Below are 19,108 nucleotides of genomic sequence, written 5' to 3'. Positions count from 1 at the left end.
GCGATGTAGACGGATCGAGAGAGCCAACGATTAGAAATCGTATGTAATTAATTAAGACACGGTTTTTCTACAACTGCATTATTTTATAAGATAACTTACCAAATTCATCTCCGCCGTAGCAGAAATGGAATCTGAGAGGTTGTGGGGTGAAAGACCTCTCTTTAGTTACACCCTACCCCCAACACCCAGCACGCGCGTGCGCGCACACACACACATACACACACACACTCCTTTTATTAAGTGGATTTGGAAGGAGTCCTATCCTCTTAACTCACGTTTAAAAAAATAAAAAAAATAACTATTTGGTGATAATATTGTCTAATAACGAAAACCTCTTCCTGTTCCCAGCCGAAGAAGACAGATTTTTGAGCGTGACTGAGACAGGCATATTGGCAAAAACATGAACACAACGCACACGCATACAAACACAGACCTCAACACTCCCACTCGCCGCCCACCCACCCTCACGTGTCCCATGTGCCCAAACAGAAACAAAAAGAGACAAACATTCTGACATCACTGAGAAGCCGAGGATGTGTTTCCTACAGAGTTAGTTTACTGCTGTGTTCTGCATGTTTCCAACCTAGGAATTTTCTAGCCGCTCAAATAATGGAACGTTTCCTGGGGCAGATGAAGAATTTCTGTAGCTGTCTCCCAACACAGGCAAAATAAGGGCAGGTAGGGATGAAGGGCCGGTGACACCAGCTCACCCCGACTGTTGTGGTCCACCTTCCACTGCAAGATGCCTCGGTCCTGGCCCCATCCTCTAGGAACCCCTTTTTTTTTTTTTTTTTTTTTTTTTTTTTTTTAGAACATCTTAAATTTTTAATCCTTTCTTTACAGGTTACCTAGACCACTTTTGATTAAGAAAACTGTAGAAAGTTAGGAACCCCTTTTGTCTGCGAACCGCAAATGCTGCTGGAGGGTTAAGGAGCTGGGCGTAATGTCCTCCCCTTCCCAAGGACCTTATGCAGACACTATGTGAATGCAAAGACATAGTCTTAAGAGCGGGATTGTAAGCCATGTCAAAGGTCTGTGGGGGAAGATTTGGGGAAGGGAGAGAATATGGTAGATTGTGTTTTTGGCCCCGATTCTGCATCCTTTTACTGTCTCAGCAGTCTTTGCCCAGTAACTTTGCAGGTCCTTTTTCCCAGCCTTTTGCCTTCGGGCTTGGCCATGTAATTCGCTTGTCCCATTAAACCTCCAGGATTTCCACTTGTGCTTTCATTGCCATGAGAGGAGCCATGTCCAGGCCAGTCTGCGGGTCCTGTGAAGAAGAGTAGAGACACTTGGAGCAGAGCCAAGCAGGTCCACCAAAGCCCAGCTCAGATCCACCCAGCCCCAGTGAACTCCAGCTGACCTGCAGAGTCTTGAGAATAAATGATTGTTCCTTTGAGCCCCTGAGTTTTGGGTAGGTGTTACACAACGTTTTTGTGTCATTGACTAACTAATGCAAGAGCTTTCTGGTATCTCTCAAAACATACCCCAAAAGTGGAGTTCCCTTTCTTACAAATGGGATCAGCCTGAAAGATCCTACCTCCTGGGAGGAGTCCTGCAGTGGTGAGAGACATGGGCAGCATACAGGCCCTGGGCATTCACACAAAGGGGGATCTGGGGCAGGGACCATCTGCCCCCTGACCTACATGCAGCCAGGATCTAGGGCCTTCATATATTCTCACCCCCACTGATGTGCATGGCTCCTGAATACAGTGCAAGACCCAAGGGGAGGCGATGAAATAGGAGGTCATCTTTCCCACACCATGTCAGCTGCACCCTTGAGTTTATACCAAGAGCCTGAATCTTTCATCACTGGTCCTGTGGCACCAGACCTCCCCTCCCTGTTCCCCAGCACTGTTCAACTCAGGGCAAAGACAGCAGTGTGGCCCCAGAAGAAAGAAACTCTGAAGTTACAAAACAAATTCTGACCAGGGGTAAATCCCCCAGCCAGTGCTCCCTTGGTTGGTGGGGCAGTGGGGGTCGCAGAAGGAAATTCGAACTCGCATCCTTATGAAAGGCATAGATTGGGTTTCCTACAGAGGTAACAGAATGCCCAGGAGAGCAGGCCCGGGGGGCATCACTGCCACCTGTGGCCGGTGAGTTACAGGTCTTCCCTTTGGGAACCAGTCATGCAGGTAAATTTCCCGGGCTGACTGCCCAGCAGCAAAGCGCTGCTCTCCATGTCCCAGCAAACCAGCCCCGTCCTCCAGCAGCAGGACTTAGAGGGGTGCATCTGGGCTCCAAGGCTTTTCCCTTAATACTTTGGGCCCAGGCACACATACCAGCAGGACAGGTACAAGTCTTTACCAGGAGCACGACCAAGGAGGCTCAACTTCTCTGCTCTTTAAATTTAATAAGGAAAAAGCAACAAAGAGGGACGAGAGGAGCTGGCGGTTCGGGGGTCAATGCTGAGCCAGCAAACCCACTGCTATGGAAACCAGACTCCAGTTCACACTGAAATCTAGAGCACAAGCCAACCATCAGGCCAAGCCAGAGAACAGAAGAAGAAAGTGACACTGGAAGAGCATTTCAGAGGGACTGTTGTCCCACACGCACGCCCAAATTCCAAGTTTTGCTTTTTCTTTGAGTCATGTCGAAATCTGGATCCTGTGCTATTGGGGCTCCTTGTTTGATGGGACCCAAGGAGCTGCTGCTTCTCCCTGAGAGCTACTTAATGACTTTCAGAAATGACATCTTTCCAGTCTTGATGCAGAAAGGTAGAAGAAAAACCTTGAAAATGAGAATAAGGTCCCTAATGAGAAAACAAAGTGTTTGATATAAAGGCAGCTATTGTAAGTCAATCTAAAGATTGTCCAAATAACATCTTATCTAGAGTTATGAACACACCAGACAGAATGTGTCCATAGAACAAGCACTTGTAGCATTCTCAATCATTGAAAATCAATCTTTGAGGGGTGCCTGGGTGGCTCAGTGGGTTGAAGCCTCTGCCCTCGGCTCAGTCATGATCCCAGGGGTCCTAAGATCGAGCCCCGCATCAGGCTCTCTGCTCAGCAGGGAGCCTGCTTCCCTCTCTCTCTCTCTGCCTGCCTCTCTGCCTACTTGTGATCTCTGTCTGTCAAATAAATAAACAAAATCTTTAAAAAAAAAAAGAAAGAAAAAGAAAATCAATCTTCGAAACTAATATTACGCTATATTTTCATGAACTAGAATTTAAATAAAAGCTTGAAACATTAAAAAAAGAAAAAAGAAAACGTGTCTTCAGTCTGTCTTCGTGGAAAGGGTCAAGTCATCTTCAACAGAGTATGACTTTCATCTTTGTGTGTGCTCCAGGTTGCAAGTGTTTTCAGAGCTCAACTGAATAAAGCATTATTAAAAATAAATAGGTGAGTATTTAAATGGTTAATAAGAGATATATCTTGTGTTTGGATTTACACACTAGATTTCCTAACACGTACATAATAAAATTTTATAAACCAAACCAAGCAAACTATCACCCACAGGTCAACCGAGCCCAATGTGAGTTGTGCAACCTATGAACTAAAAATAGTTTTTACATTTTTTATGGTTGGAAAAGTCAAGAGAAGAATATTTTGTGACATGAGAAAATGATGTGAAATTCACATCCCAGCATCGTCAATTAAGGGTTTATTGGAACACAGCCATGCTGATTCATATAGGTACTGTCTGTGGCTGCTTTTGCATTCATACAAAACTGAATACTTGTGACAGAGACTGTATGTCCTGCAAAGCCCAAAATATTTGCTGCCTGGCCATTTACAGAAAATGTTTGCTGACCCTTCCTCTAAACGTACTACCGGAGTTGCCTACTTCTTTCTCTAAGGTGAATAAGGCTAGTTCACTTTAGCTCTTGAATTCTTTTAAAACAAGGGACCCTTGGATACAGGCCTACTTGTTTTATTGTGCTTTACAGATATCAAATATTTCACAATGGGAGATTTGTGGCAGCCCTGCCACCAGCAAGTCTCTGGGCACCATTTTTCCAACAGCATTTGCTCACTCTGCATCTTTGGTAATTCTCGCAATGTTGCGAACTTTTTCATTATTACTATATTTGTTATGGTGATTCGGGATCAGTGATTATGACTTGCTAAAAGTTCAGATGATGGCTAGTATTTTTGAGCAATATTTTTTTTAATTAAGGTACGCACGTTGTTTGTTTAGACAATGTACTGAGACATAATGACTTTGCTTATACGTAACGTTATTGCTACTATATTGTAGTATGACTGTAACTTTTATATACAGCAGGAAACCAAAAAATTCTTTTGACTTGCTTTATTGCGATATTTGCGGTATTGCGGTGGTCTGGAACCAAACACACAGCCCCTCTGAAGCATGCCTATGTATGACTCATTTCCCATCCACAGTAACTGCATGGAGTTTGCCTTCACTCTGTTGGGAAAGAAGCTAGAGAGGGAAGGGGATCTAGGATATAACATCTTAGCAGTAAAGATCAGCCTTGCATGCCAAGCCTGGAGTGGAGAGGGGCTTCCTGGGGGTTCCCAAGGGAACCAGTTGTTCAGTGAAATGCACTGTCAGTGCTCACCTCCTTGAGTGGCCAGAAAAGGAATGGTATCTGCTGACATTCTTTCTTGGGAATTCAGCACGGTAGAGTGAAAAGGACATCAGCTTTGAGGCAGGAACATTCAGGCCAGGAACATTAAATGCCAACCTTCATCAGTTATTGGCTGTTGGACAATAAGTTGATTAATTTTTCTGAGTCTCAGTATCCCCATCTGTAACATGAAAGTCATACCTGTCTCATAGAGTTGTCATTGCTGATGATATCATAAGATGATGTACAGGAATGAAGCACCCAACTACGGAAATGTGTCATGGAGGTCTCACGCTCTTTGGTGGATATAGGAAGTTGGTTAAGAAGACAAAGATGTTCAGCCGCTTTTTAGTTGTGGGACCTTGGGCAAATCACCCCTCCTATCTGTGCCACAGACTTCTCCCTGGCAAAATAATGAAATGATTACAGACCTACTCTCTGGATTTGTTGTGAAAATACAGTAAAGCACTTAGAATACTGTTGGGCTCAGGTAGAGTGTTCAATAAATGTCAGTTGTAATTGTGACATTTCCCTGTGGGTACCTAGAGGATGTTTCCACAAAGTGATTTGCTCTGCTTTGTAGGAACGCACTGGCCATGAATGGGGACTTTCAGCCCCTCCCCACGTACATCAAAACAGACTCTTCCTTGTCTAAAGGCACACTGCCAAGCTTGACCACCAACCCTCAGAGTCTCCTTCAGGAGGTCAGATGACATTCACAAGACCTAGAGTTAGTGCTTATGCCGATAGGCAGGACCTAACCGAACTTTCCATTCTCTCTGCACATTGGACCCTGGGATCTGAAGAACAAAATCTAGACAACAGGGCAGTGAGAGATTTACTGGGTCTTCCACTCACGTCCTGTGTACCTGTGACCTTACCTATCAGCAAATCCCAGACTGCTGTTGTGGCCACTAGGCGATCGAGAGCAGTAAGACTTTCCCATACACTGAAATTTGCTTGTGCTGTGCCCTCCACCGGAAACATCATTCTTCGCACGTCTACACCTGAGACAAATACTACTCGTCATTCTATCCCCAGCTCAATAACACCCTTGGGAATCTTCCCCCTTCCCTCTCTGGGGTCCCCCAGTCTTGGGAAGAACTGTGGCTCAGATTTTGATGATGGAGCGATTTTCATACGACATTTTGGTTACGGGAGTTTGTGTCTGCCTCCTCCCCTCTGTTCAAAGTATCTTGAGGGGAGGATCAATCTGTTCCTTCTAATCATCCTCAGCACCTACCATAATGCTCGGCATACAGTGATGATGTAGCCCATGTTTGATGCCTGAGTGAATAAACGAAGGAACAAAACATACATTAGCAAGCAACTGGGAAGAAGAGGGAGATAACTGTTTAAAATTCAGTGTGGCTCAGCATCTCCTGGGTGCCACAACAGGGACCGGTGTGGTTATAAGATGTTTCCGTGAAACCTCACTCCTTCCAAATGGGGGTGTCAGCTGTTTGGGCTTCTCCTCAGGCCCTTGCCCTTGGCGACCCAAGGCACCGGGTGCTAATGCACTTCCAGCTTAGACCTGGAGCGTTCCCGCATAATCTGTTAATGTAAATGATCTGTCATCTTGACCAGCAAGGTTAAAGCAAGGTACCTCTTAAAGGAAGAATATGAAGAGACCCGGAGCGCCATGGAGAGTTCAAGTACAACTGTTTTATAGGAAAGGTCAAGTTCACCTTGTGTGGGGCACTTGGGCTAACAGTTACCGATTAAAGGAGACAATACCATAAATTTTGCAGGCTTCTTAACTCCTGGATTACTCCCCCTCTCTCCAACCCACTTGATTGGAAAGACTCTTTCCTAGGCTTCTGAGAACACAGACTCCCTCGCAATGTTTTCTTTCGCCACAGAGCCCACACGGAGCTCAGTGGGGTTTTTTCGTTTTTGCCCACTGCTTTCTTAGTAAGGTTTGCTTCCAGAAAACAGCCAATTTTATTTGTATATATAAACATAAACATATATATATTTCAAAGGTAACTTTAAAAAAAAAAAAAGTGATAGGGCTGCAGTCTGCAGCTGGACCAGAAGGGGGAGGCTGAAGGAAGTAGATTCCTGTAAGTCTGGGGAAAAAAAGTACTTTATGAGGTGGTGGGGGAAGGGGTTGGGGAGGGGGGTAGTTAGAAACGTGAAGAGGAAGAGAAGGAAGGGTAGCAAAATCAAAATGATAATAATAAAATAATAATTGCGGCCATCATTTTAGTGTGCTCGATGCATTACATATGTGGGCGCGTTTAATCCTCCCGACAACCCCAGGCGGTAGGTATTAATATCCCCATTTTTCAGATGAGGAAATCAAAATGCCAAAAAAGAAACCCTTCAAAGTTTCAATTTGTACACTAATTTTAAGGCAGCTGGATTGCCGGGCTATAACCAAGTCATTTCGTAAGTAAATACTGGCGGCTTGATTTTTTTTTTCTTTTTTTAAATTTTTAATGTTCACTCTTCCAGGCCCCAGGTCAGAAACTGAATATGTGGGAAGTCTTTGAAAATACCAATGAGAGCGTTTGAAATAGCACAGCTGAAAACCACTACTTTTCACACTGGGCTTCATTCAGAGTTCAAGGTTGTACATTTTTCTCCCACACAAATTCAACAGAACAAGAAACCACAAGAATTGAGCGTTTTCCAAGTCTAAATAGGGGAATGCGAATGTCAGGAAAAAGCACGAGGGGAAATTTATTTGAAAGCACTTCTCTGAAAAACTTGGCCCCTCAGTTTCCTGGCTTCAAGGCCCTGACTCTGTCTAGATAGTTAACAGATATCAAATCACCAGTAGCGTTCAATAAGTACTCAATAGTACGAATATTGTGGTCAGTTTCCTGATGGGCCTAATACTTGTTAGGGTTTTCCAGATGAATCACTTCTGTTTTACCCAGAGTCCCTACCATGACCAGCGCCATACCTGCCCTCTGCGTGAACTCCACCGAGATTGCCCATCAGGTTAAATTTTCTCAAAATGTACTAAACTGCAGTCATTTTTCTGCCCAGTATGTCTCTGCGACCAGACTGCGTATGCCCAAAAGTGTGTCCTACAGAGATTTCCACAGAGTAAGAATTTAGTGAGTGTTGCTGAAGGAATAAATAAGTGAACTTCAGCAGACCGTATATCTGTACATTGAGGTTTTCTTTTAGCACGAGGGCTTGGGGTTTGGGAACCGGAAAGGGGGCGGGCAGAAGGGAATAGGGTTTGGTTCTGTTTGTGTTTTTTTTTTTTAATCTTCTTATCCCCCGTTATATTTCAATTGAATTTGTCAAGAGGCTTGGGGTTTTATTTTCCCAACATGAATCACTGATGATCTAACAAATTAATTACCCATCCATCCTGCCCTACTGAGTGAGGTCATGGGAGAATGGATGGGTTCAGCGGACCTCTTCTGGACAGTAGTGTCACAGGCCCCATTTAAGAACTTGAGTTCAATGCCAAAATTGCCAGTTTAGGTTAGAATCAGACTTAAATGTATCTTATTATACACAGAGGCACACAAATGCAATATGTCATCTTTAATGGTTCAGAACAAAGCCTAAAAAAATAGTGTCCTAGCACAGATGAATTTTATAACCTTTGATATATGGCTTTCATTATTAACAATAATTTCTGTAACTGCATCCAAATTCCGGAAGACACCCAATGAATATTAATTTTATTTTTGATTTATTTTCTGCGCCCGGTGGCTCCCTCTAGGGCAGACCTGCATTCCCAGCGTCCTTTTTGCCCTGAGATCCTCTCCATCCTCCAGAGTGAGATTCTCATGGTCCTGGGAACAGCCTGGTTCCAGGAATACTACACTTCGAGTTTTGCTTTGCTGTTGGAAACTGAGGGGTTTTTTTTTTTCCCCCTCATTGCATTTTCTTACCTCTTTCTATTTTACAAAGATTTCCCCCTCATCCACCCTTTGTCATTATATTAAAGTCTAATTGCAAGACAACTCTCCTCACCTAAGTCATCAACAAAGCCCAATTATTTCTAATGCATGCAGAAGGGGGAAAAAGTGCCAAACAATAAAAAGGCATGCAGTAACCTAAGCCTTTTTCACAGTCAGGCTTCAAGTTCACATGTGAATTTATGCCAGTTTTGACATTAGCCGAAAAAATTAACAGTTCTCAAAAATGAAACTCTCACAAAAGGGGTTTTGTGTTTCAAGCAGAATAAATTATAGTGTGATGTTATTAAAACACTTAGTTGTTAAGTTGCCAAGAAAATCCAGTATATTCACACAGACTCGAGGACCTGTCTCCATGCAAAGTAATTAAATTAGATTTATGGGCTGCATTACATCAGTGTTTGATAGTTCATTTTTCCTTTCTTCATATTTTGCCCTGCTTTATTAGAGCATGTGACAGATGGTAAAAATAGTGTGAAGTTTCTTGGCCCTGTGCTAAATCCCCTTTCGGTAGTATATCTCTCTTCTGTCAGTTCTCCCCAGCGATGATAAATTAACCTCTCTCTTTGTATCCCAAGTGTGGCAGTAAAGCTCTCTTTGACACAGCACTATCACTTTATCTTAATCTGTGCTGTTTCGAGGAGAGAGGGAGATGATGCAATCGCCACCACGAGTTTAAAGAGAAGATTTATTGTGTCAGAAAAAGGGAGGATGATTAATATAATATGCATCATTATATTTTTCATTTTGTCTCATTTGTCGCCTTCTCCTCAGCCGAGGCAAGGAGTTCGCCAGGGTGGGCCGTGCTCTGGACACCCTTTCCCCTCAGGCTGGTCTGCTGGGCCGTGCCTGGGGACTGGCAGGTGGAGGGGGCTGGTCCTCCTCCTGGCTACCCAGCCTCCACCGGGCCCCCGTGAAAGGAACGAGGTTTTTCTCTCTGGGACCTTAGCCAGTTTCCTGCCTCTCTCCGTCGGAAGGGAATAAAACGCGAAGGTCATGGGGCATTATTTGAGGCGGGTCAAATCATCAGAGTGTATCCTGAGACTAAACAGGAGGGACGGCGTGGGGGGCGGGGGGCTGTCACCCAGCCCCTAGAAGACATTGCTGGCGGGACAGGAAGAAGGAGAGCCATATGGAATGTTTCTTAGGAAGGGACACAATATTATTTTCCCTTACTTACACCAAAGCTATAGTCTCCTTAAACTACTCCTTGGCTACGAATTGCTTTTATCTGGAAACAGGCTTTGTGCATTCAGTTCCATAAGCATTTATCGGCAAGGCACAGTGTCAGACTCCGGATGCATGCAGAGGTGAATTGAGAGCCTCTCCTGCCCTCAGGAAGCTCACATTCTAGCCAATGGGCAGCCGGCAACCAAAAGCAGGGAGCATCACCCTGTCCCAGTTCCCTCCACAAGGGAGGGTGCGGGGCAGAGACCTTGGATCCCACCGAGGGAACGTCCCAAAATCAAGGGACGCAGATTCACTGTAGATAAGATGAGCATAATTCTAGTATAATAGGAAAGTATCATCTGGAGCTGAAAGGAATCCCTGTACCTCTCCCCAGAAGTGAATAATCCTTTTTATGAAGTGAGCGATCACAACTCCCATTTCTCTGCTTTAAAAAAAATCTGGATTTTTCAGTATTTGCTGGAAGCCAGGTAACCCCCAAGACTCCCAGCCAACTGAAATATTTTCACCTGGTTTTCCTCAAAGACTCTAAAAGAACCACATGGCTAGAGGCCTGTCTTTGCTAATCTTACCCAGCGAATCGGTGCTTTTTCGTTCGCCTCTAGGACTGCCCTCCCCGCCTCTCACCCCCGGAGGGGCAGGGCAGCCATGTTTTCATGGGCACTAGGTGACTCGCCCCGCCCCCCAGCATAACTGATTGGACCAGGCCCAGACCAGTTGGGTTCTCTCTCTTCCAAGGGTCTGGAATTGGGGTAGAGTAACAGCCAGAGGGCTGAAAGGGGAAGGAGAGTCACCTTGATGGAGGCAGCTATCATCTGCCCTAAGAACCGAAAACCCAGTGCCGGAGCAGACACATTTGCAGACAGGCACTCAGGAAGAGCCTCTGGGATCCTGATATGATTTTCCACGCACCCCTTGGGTCCTTGAGTCCCAGGAGACTCCCTTGTATCCTTAAAATAAATACTCCTTTTCTTTTCTTTTCTTTTTTATTTACAAGGTGGTAGAGCACCATGTGGGGAGTTTGAACAAAAGAACGACAGACTCAAAGTTCTCTGTTGAACTGAGTATAAACAAGTGGGGACTCGTGCAATTAAATCATTCTAATTTCAGAATGAACTCCCCAACAACTTAACAATGAAATGGGATGCCTTACAAAGCCGTGAGCTTTCTATTATTCAAACAAAAGCTGAATTTCAATTTCATGAAAAGGAAGACTTGCCTTCACTACAGGATAAGACGCTGGGACCATTTTTCTAATATATTAAAAGAGGGAAAGTACCAAAGTTAGTCAACAGAAGGACAAAGAAAATACAAAGAAAAGAAACGTGTTATCCAAATGAGTCTCTTTCTTTCTTTTTTTTAAACACATATTTAAATATTTTGTTTTCTCTTAGAACACATAAATGGTCATTAATTCACCACTCAATTAGTATGGGACGGAATACTATTAAGAGTAAGGCTCCACTGACTGAAGCTCAGCATGGACCTCTTTCTTAAGGAGAAAAAAATGTAAGCAGACACATGGAAAAGCAAGTTGGGAATTGGGAGGAGAAGTCCACAAGAGTAAAAAGTCATAAGATTTTAATATTTCCAAGTTCAAAGTGTGGTAAGCTGGACTCTATCTCATCTCCCAGGAGACTCCCTTGTACCCTTTAAAAATAATAATAAATTACTTTTTTTCCCTTAAATTAGACCAGATTGTTTTCTATTCCTTGTACCTAAGGGTCCTGAAACACCTGTATTTCCCACAAGTCCCTCCCCTGGTGCTTCTGGTCCAGTCAGGCTGTCTTTTGCATTCTCCAACAGGTTCAGATTGATTCTTTGACCAGAAACGCCCTCCCTTGCCCCCTGACCTAGACTACTCGTGACTCAGACATGTCCTCCATCATGAAAATGACTCCGACCTCAATGATGATCTGTACCTTGAGTTTCTCCTTAGAGTCTATGCCACAAAATTTTAGCAATTCATTTGATTGTGTAATGTATGCTATGCTGCTGTGTGGATTTTGTCTCCCCACAAGAGACCGTGAGCTCCTTGAAGGCAGCAGCATGTCTTTCAGAGTCTTAATGGTATCTCTTGCAATGCCCACGCAGGTTCCCCAGCCCCACTCGTGACTTTTGGCATCTCTCTTTCTCTCTCTGTCTCTCTCTCTCCAAGGAAGAGGGGGCCAGAGAATGGGACGGCCTTGGTTCAGAAGAACCTGCAGTGTCTCTCTCTTGTCCTCTCCAGCTCCAAGGAGTCTCTTCTCCACCATCTTGAACCGGGCTTGCCCCCTCAGGTTCAGCAGCATCGGAGAGTCAAAAACATTGCGTTGGGATATGGAAAAGGTGATGCCATTTCCAGGAGAACCAACATCGCTGCCAGAAAATGTAGGGTCACCTAGCAGAGATACGGGATGATGTGCATAAACCCAAACTTCAGATGAACTAAGCATCATTTCAACTTAATTTTGGAAATCTAAATATATGGAATGCATTAGCTGATTTTATTTTTGGCAGCAGACTTAACCATTCTAATCATGTTTTGCTCCAGCGAATTTTAAAATTAGTTTGCATTTCCTAAGCACACATCAGCTGGGTGAGGGCTGAGGGAGAGGGGAGGAGGGAGAGGGAAGAGGAGAATGCTAGGAGAAAGCCAGGCTGGGATTAAAACTTTCCTGGCAGATGCTTCATTAAGTGGATAATCCACATGCAGATACACGGAGCTGACTAGATTTGCGTCCTTGGCCGAGGAGGATCTGGTTTCGGCAGTGCGAACAGGCACCTGCCCACCTGCCCAAGATAATTAAAAACAATGTGCCAAGGGATGGAAGGAAGTGGGGGAGGGGTGACTTACTGCCCGCATACCTTCTGGGAAAAGGGGAAATTTGCAAAAACACAATTTCCTTAAAGATTTTATTTATTTGAGAGAGAGAGAGAGGGAAAGGCATGGCAGGGGAGGGAGAGCAGAGGGAGAGGGAGAAGCAGACTGCCTGCTGAGCAGGGAGCCCTATCTACCAACCCAGGGACTTGATCCCAGTTCCCCGGGGATCACTACCTGAGCCAAAGACAGAGGCTTAACCAACTGAGCCACCGGGGCACCCCTAAAAACAAAATTTCTGGGTGATGATTAATTTTCTCTACTTATTTGTAGGGTTGAGTGATCCATTATTGTCTGCTAACATGGTAGTGATTTTGAATGACAGAAAAATCCATGTTTCTTTTGAAGGTTCACTAGGCCTTACAAGCATGGTTTCTTTAGTTTCAGTTAGATCTGGGAGGTGGGCGTGGACCCAGATCCTTATTTCTGAGGTGACTTTTTCCAAAGTCTGCCCTCACCCTCCAACTTATTATGATAACAGCCACTGCCATAGGTGGGACCACTGCAGTTGCTAGGAAACGTACATATTATATTTGATATCTTCATCACAGTCCCACAGCTTTTATTGAACAGCCATTTACAGATGAGGAAACTGAGTCATGGAGGGGTTATGTCAACTTGGGTATAGTCACACGGCCAGAAAGTAGTTGAGCCTGTCCCCTACAAACAGTTCGAGAAATACAGACCATGCTTGGAGCTGGAGAATTGAACAGAGGTCATTCTCCAGTCCTCTTGTAGACAGAGTAGAGATCGAGGAGCTCCAAAGGTGGCACATTAACCAGTGCTCCTGGGACTTCTGTGCTCCCTGTCACCTAAGAGGCTGTCCTTGATGGCCAACTGTCCCTTGATGAGCTGCTCTGGCCTTGGGACTGAGACCTCCTGGCATTGCTCAGTAGCTAGTTTAGAGGGGAAAAAGAAAACTTGCAAGCTAATACCTCTGGCCTTTATCTTCATTAGATTGTGCCTCTACAGACCAGCTGCGGCCTGTGGTCCCCATTGGCTAACCGTAGGAAGACATTTTTGGAGGGTTGAGAAAAGGTCGTGGAAGAGGAGTCTAATTATAGTAAGGACAGAAAATACTAATGATTAAATTTATCTTAAATTTATATGATCAAACCAGTATTAACCTAAGGACTGTTTGAAATTGAAAAGTTTAGTAGTGTATCAGTCAGAGTTCTCCAGAGAAACAGAGTCAACATGAGATGAGTGTGTGTGTGTGTGTGTGTGTGTATACTTATAAATATATACTTATATGAAACAAAGAGGTATATTTGAAGGAATTGGCTCACATAATCATGGAGACTGGGAAGTCTGAAATCTGCAAGGCAGTCCAGAAGACTGGAAACTCAGACATGAGTTAACTGCTGCTGTCTTGAGGCAGAAATTCTCAGGGAATGCCCAGCTTTTGATCTTAAGTCCCTCAACTGATTGGGTGTGGCCCACCCATCTTATCAACCATGTGCTCCTTTATAAAAAGTCAACTGTAGAAGTGAACCACATCTTAAAAATACCTCCAAAGCAACGCCTAGAACAGTGCTGGACTAAATTACTGGGTACTCTAGTCAAGGGAACACAGACAATTAACCCTCACAGTAAGATTACTCTAACACAACTCTTCTCAATTTTGTGTCTTCTCCCAATAACTGTATTTATTTTTTACATAGTTGTAAAAAAACTGTATTATAAGAATGTACTACTTTTATTACACATATAAGACATGTTCATTATAGAAAATTTGTATACATAAAAATTTGCCATTCTAATTTCTTATGTAATTTGTAAACTCTTTTTCATATTTATAAGGTTGTCTACTCCATGGGATTATGGATGCCATAAGAGCAGGAGACTATGTCCTATTGTCTTTTTATGCCTATCATTAATTATGGGGCCTGGCACATACTAAGTGTTCCATATATATTGGTTAGAAGAATGGACTTCATTGCATAAAGCCCATCCTTAATAGTAATAGCTACATAATAATCAAAATAATATACTAAAATTCTCTTAACTCATCATCGGTTCTTAAACATTTAGATTGCGAGTGTTTCTCTTTTCCTAGGATGTTTTCCTGCTAAGAACTTCTTTGTACACATAAGTTTTTCTTTCATTTGAATAGTCCGAGAAAGCTTGTTTATACATGTTCCCCTTTAGAGCACCGTAGCAATAAACAATCACACTGATTAGTTCAACTACTGATAATTTAGAGGAAAGTATGGGTCAAGGTGATTATTTGCAAGATTCATTGAGACTAGAACGATAACCACATAATAGAAACTAGGTATTGTGAAGCTCACTACAAAACTGTCCCAGTCAACATCGAGTTCTGTTAAGTGTGGCGGGTTTTTGCCTGTTATCTGTCCCACAACTGTCCTCTGCGACAATGGGGCTGGAAGTCTGCAAACTACTTCTCCCAGCTTCCTCTGGCAGCTGGCTTCCTGGTAGATTTTGTCAAACTGGCAGGAAAATCAAGATCTGAGAGGAGGTGAAACATCTTTGCTCCTCTGTCTCTTTCTCCCTCGGTCGCTCTGTCTCTTTCCCCCTCTCCTTCTGTCTCAATCTCTCCACTTATTCCCTGCCATCCTCTGATAGTGTTTCTTGCATTATTCCAGCTTCTGAGGCTGCGATCCGCCCAATGACTCACCTTAGGGTCTGGAAACCCCATCATCACCCTGTTATCCTCCAGTCTTAGACGATCTCTGAATTACTTTAATCTCTCTCTTTTACTCTGTGACTTTCCAAGACCTTCGGCTTCTGTTTTCCTCAGCAGACTCTGATTAATACAACAAAGACAATTCTTTATGAGGAACTACTGGTTTTACCTGCTTTGGCCTCCAAAATCTTAACTTTAGGAGTCAATCCAGGTACACGCTTCCAAAATGTCTCTATGTAACTATATTAATCATGTATTTCATGATATTTTCTTTTTTAAAAAGTTTTACTTATTTATTTATTTATTTTTGAGAGAAAGAGAGAGGGTGCACAGACGTACATGGGAAGAGGGGAGTACAAGGCAGAGAGAGAGAGACAAGCAGACTCTTCTCTGAGTGCAGAGCCCAGCTCGAGGCTCAATCCCAGGACCGTGAGATCCTGACCTGAGCTGAAATCAAGGGTCAGATGCTTAACCAATGGAGCCACCCAGGCGCCCCTGTTTTATGATGTTTTCTTGTCTTAAAAAGTTTGCTGGCCAGAGAGAGCCTGCCCCCTCCCCAGGACTAGCCCTTAGAGCTGACCAAGGGCTCACCCGGACCACATCTGTCACAACAAACCAGCTACCCCTTCTCTAAGTCCCTCACACAAGCCAATCGTCCTCTGCTCTAACACACACCAGTACCAGGTACCAGGCAACTAGACACCACCCCTGGCCCAAGCCCGCTAGAAATTCAGGCCACCCCAGCCTGCACTGTATGCTCTGCCCTGCCTTGCTTTTCCTCCAGAAACCCCACCCAGCACAGGCTCTGGTTCAGGCTTTCCTTCTGCCTCATGCTTCCACCTCTGCTTCCCCCTCTCCCTCTGCCCTCCCCCACTCATGCACACCCACTCTCTCCCTCAAATAAATAAAATCTTTTAAAAAAAAAAGTTTTCAAATCAAATCAATTTGGGGAACGCTGAGTTCAGTACATTTCAATAAACCTCTTTATTGTATATAAACGTACTAGTGTGCCTTTTGAATCTCTATGAGTGTTTCCTAATTTTTTTAACCGAGTGGTCTTTATTCACACATTGTCTAGTTGTGTGTTTATAATATACCTTAAAACAGCTTAAGTTATATATGTACGTCTACAGTGTCCTAAATACACAGATACATCCATATGACACTTCTCCGCGTGCATACATAGACTTAGAAATCTTGCTGGCTGGGGGGAGACGGCCCCTCCCAGAGCTAGCCTTTTCTTAGAAATAGCACTGGAATCACCCAGAGCACATCTCCTGTACACAAACCTAGCGATCCTGAGCCAGCAACCAATATTCTATCACTGTCATTCCCACGACTTCCTGCTGTCCAAGTCTCCTTCTGGTTTGCTGCACATATAGATATAAAGAAATCCTTATCTATAGCAATTCTTTAAAAAGTTGTTTTCATGTCTTCACGAAGATGGGAAAAGGTTGTGGTAAAGACTGAACTCGCGCTTTGTGGGGAAAACTGAACACAACACCGAGTAGCAAACATACTGACACATTGACACGTAACTGACTATCAAGATTACAGATTAGCAGATCTCCATTCCCCTGGTTTCTGCTCCTGCCCCTTGCTTCAGGCGAAACCGCCAAGCCTCTTCTTTGAAAGCCCTTATTATAAATCTCAGACCTGACTTAACTCCCTGTGAGCAGGGCGGGCTTTAAGTATGAAACAGTTTCCATGCCCTTTAGTTTCCTTTCTCTTCTCAGGAGATTAAAAAGGGCTTCCTTATAAATACACAAGCAGCCCCATCCACAGACGGAAGTTCACAGAATCCTGAAGAACAGAAGAGCACGAGCTCAGCCCGGCCTCACAGAGGACTAAAAAGTCATTGTACATTAAGTGTGCCCGACCTCCCCGACCACCCCCACCCCGCCGCACCCCTGCTCATACCGGGTCTGCATCTTTAGGAAGAGGTTGCTTTACTGTCCTCCCTCCAGCGCCGGACTTCCCCGTGCCCATGACTTTTGGTGACCATCCAGTCTCTGTCTGGCCTGACTCCATCTGCCATCGCTGGCTGCCCGGTGTGGGGACGTTTCTGTTGCTGGATTCCCGTGGGTGGTTTCACTTCCCGCTGTGCTCTGTGTCTGTGAAACACAGACAGTGAGCTGGATGGACAAGGATTAAGCTCTCCTCTTCAAACCCCAAAGCAGCCTTTTCTCTCTGAGCAACAGTATTCTCCATGCCAGGTGACGGAAGGAAGGTTTTTAAGCCCTTTCGGCTAGATATTTTTTCTCCTGCCTTCCTAACTGAAGTTTGCTTCAAGCCCAAACCTAAAATGGCTGCCCATTGGCATGACCTGCTCACCACCCCTCAGGGACCAACCTCACTTCTCCACAGCTTGTGCTCTCCCTTGGCCCTGCTCACCCAGCCTGCCTGCCTTCTGTTCTACTCACACAACTACGTAGGCTGCTCCCTCTGTGGGCAGTACTCACCCTCCCTTTTTGGCTGGTTAGTTCAACTCACACTTGAGTTGGTTATTTTATAAATGACTTTTTCCCTCCCATCTGCTTTTGTTCACCACTAGCACCTGCTGGTCTCTTAATGACTGTCTGGCTGTATCCATTCTGTCTCCAGCAATCCTACTGCTCATTTCTAAGTGCCTGGATTGGTCTTTTGTAAAAACAACTTGTCCTTGTTTCCAAGTTTCCTGTTCTTGTTTCATGAATATAATGGCCTCTTGTATCTCCTGAAGGATATTAAATATAATTGCTTTAAAAGCCTGTGCTTGGCTGGCTGGCCCAGTCAGTTAAATGTCCAGACTCTTGATTTCAGTTCAGGTCATGATCTTCTCTCAAGACCATGGGCTCTGTGCTCCACAGAGAGTCTGCTTAAGATTCTCTCTCTCCCTCTGCCCCTCCCCAACTTGAGCTCTCTCACCTGCTGTAAAAAAATTAAAAATAAATGAAATAAACAAAAGCTGGTGCTGCTGGCTCTATTGTTTGTTTCCTTTTGTGTAAGAAACTTGTTTATCATCTCTTGCTTTCCTCGAATGTTTCAAAATTTCTCACTGAGTGTCGGCCTTCTATGGCAGAAGTTGCCCACAAGTAGCCAGCATAGCAGCTCCCCTCTGCCGTCCTAAGAAAAGTCACTCTTTATTCACCTCCTGTTTGGAATTCTACAACACTTCCTTCTTACCCATTTTACCTCAGTTTCTCTTCAGATGTACTCAAGGTGGTAGAAAGAACATGTATTGTTATCCACATTTTACAACTCGATAAACTAAAATTCTGGGAAACTCTCTTTTCCAACATCAAGGACTATCAGATCCAAACTCAAACCAGACAACCCAGTTTCGTATTCCACGCTCCTCACACCGCACTGTGGCTTCCTTTCATGTGCATCTACTCAACAGTCAGCCTGTTGGTCAGGTTTCCAGTTACAAGAGACAGAAACCTGGTCCAAGCTAACAGACCAAAGAGACAGTTTCTACAACTGGAAAAAGGTAGCACATGACCACCACAACAGCTAGAGCGGGAGACCACAGTGCTCTCCGAATTCTCTTTCTCTACCTCAGGACTCTGCTCCTCTGTGTGTTGACTTCACTCTTGCCTTCCACAGGTTCTTTTCTCCATGTGGGAAAGTACATGCAGGGCCTCCAGGGTCCCAGATCCACATCTGAGCAGCCCTGCCCTCCCACTCCCAAAGGAAAGAGAGAATTTCTCTCTCCCAGCTTCAGTTTTTAAAATCCTCGAGGAGGACTGTGGTTGGTCCAGTGCTTGTCACATGCTCATGCCTGAACCTATCATGGTAGTCATGGAAATAAGATATTTTCATTGGCCTGATCTAGGTTGTAGACCCATCCCTGTGGTTGGAGGGCTGAGTCTAATTGTCAGCCAACCTCTAAAATCACAGAAGCCGCTCCTCCAAAGGGAAGTGATATTTCCCCCTTGGTATGTGGATCGCCTAATAGGGTTTGTGTTGGATGACTGCCCAGTAAGTTTTGCACACATAGT

At 44.3% G+C, this 19,108-nt stretch overlaps 1 long non-coding RNA gene across 1 annotated transcript in view; it reads right to left on the bottom strand.

The window, feature by feature from the left end:
• Nucleotides 1-889: 889 nt before the first annotated feature.
• The window catches only part of LOC116581855, a 114,062-nt gene continuing 95,843 nt past the window's right edge, over nt 890-19,108 (bottom strand). Inside the window, exons 2-4 of the long non-coding RNA XR_004282269.1 lie at nt 17,046-17,239; nt 4,736-4,937; nt 890-1,267 (exon numbers count right to left, since the gene is read on the bottom strand). This is a non-coding gene — a long non-coding RNA (uncharacterized LOC116581855). The remainder of the gene's footprint in view (nt 1,268-4,735; nt 4,938-17,045; nt 17,240-19,108) is intronic.

Source organism: Mustela erminea, chromosome 21 (genome assembly GCF_009829155.1).
Source record: "Mustela erminea isolate mMusErm1 chromosome 21, mMusErm1.Pri, whole genome shotgun sequence".
Classification (NCBI taxonomy): Eukaryota; Metazoa; Chordata; class Mammalia; order Carnivora; family Mustelidae; genus Mustela; species Mustela erminea.
The sequence above is the reverse complement of the archived record's forward strand: the minus strand, read 5'-3'. Positions and strand labels throughout refer to the sequence as shown.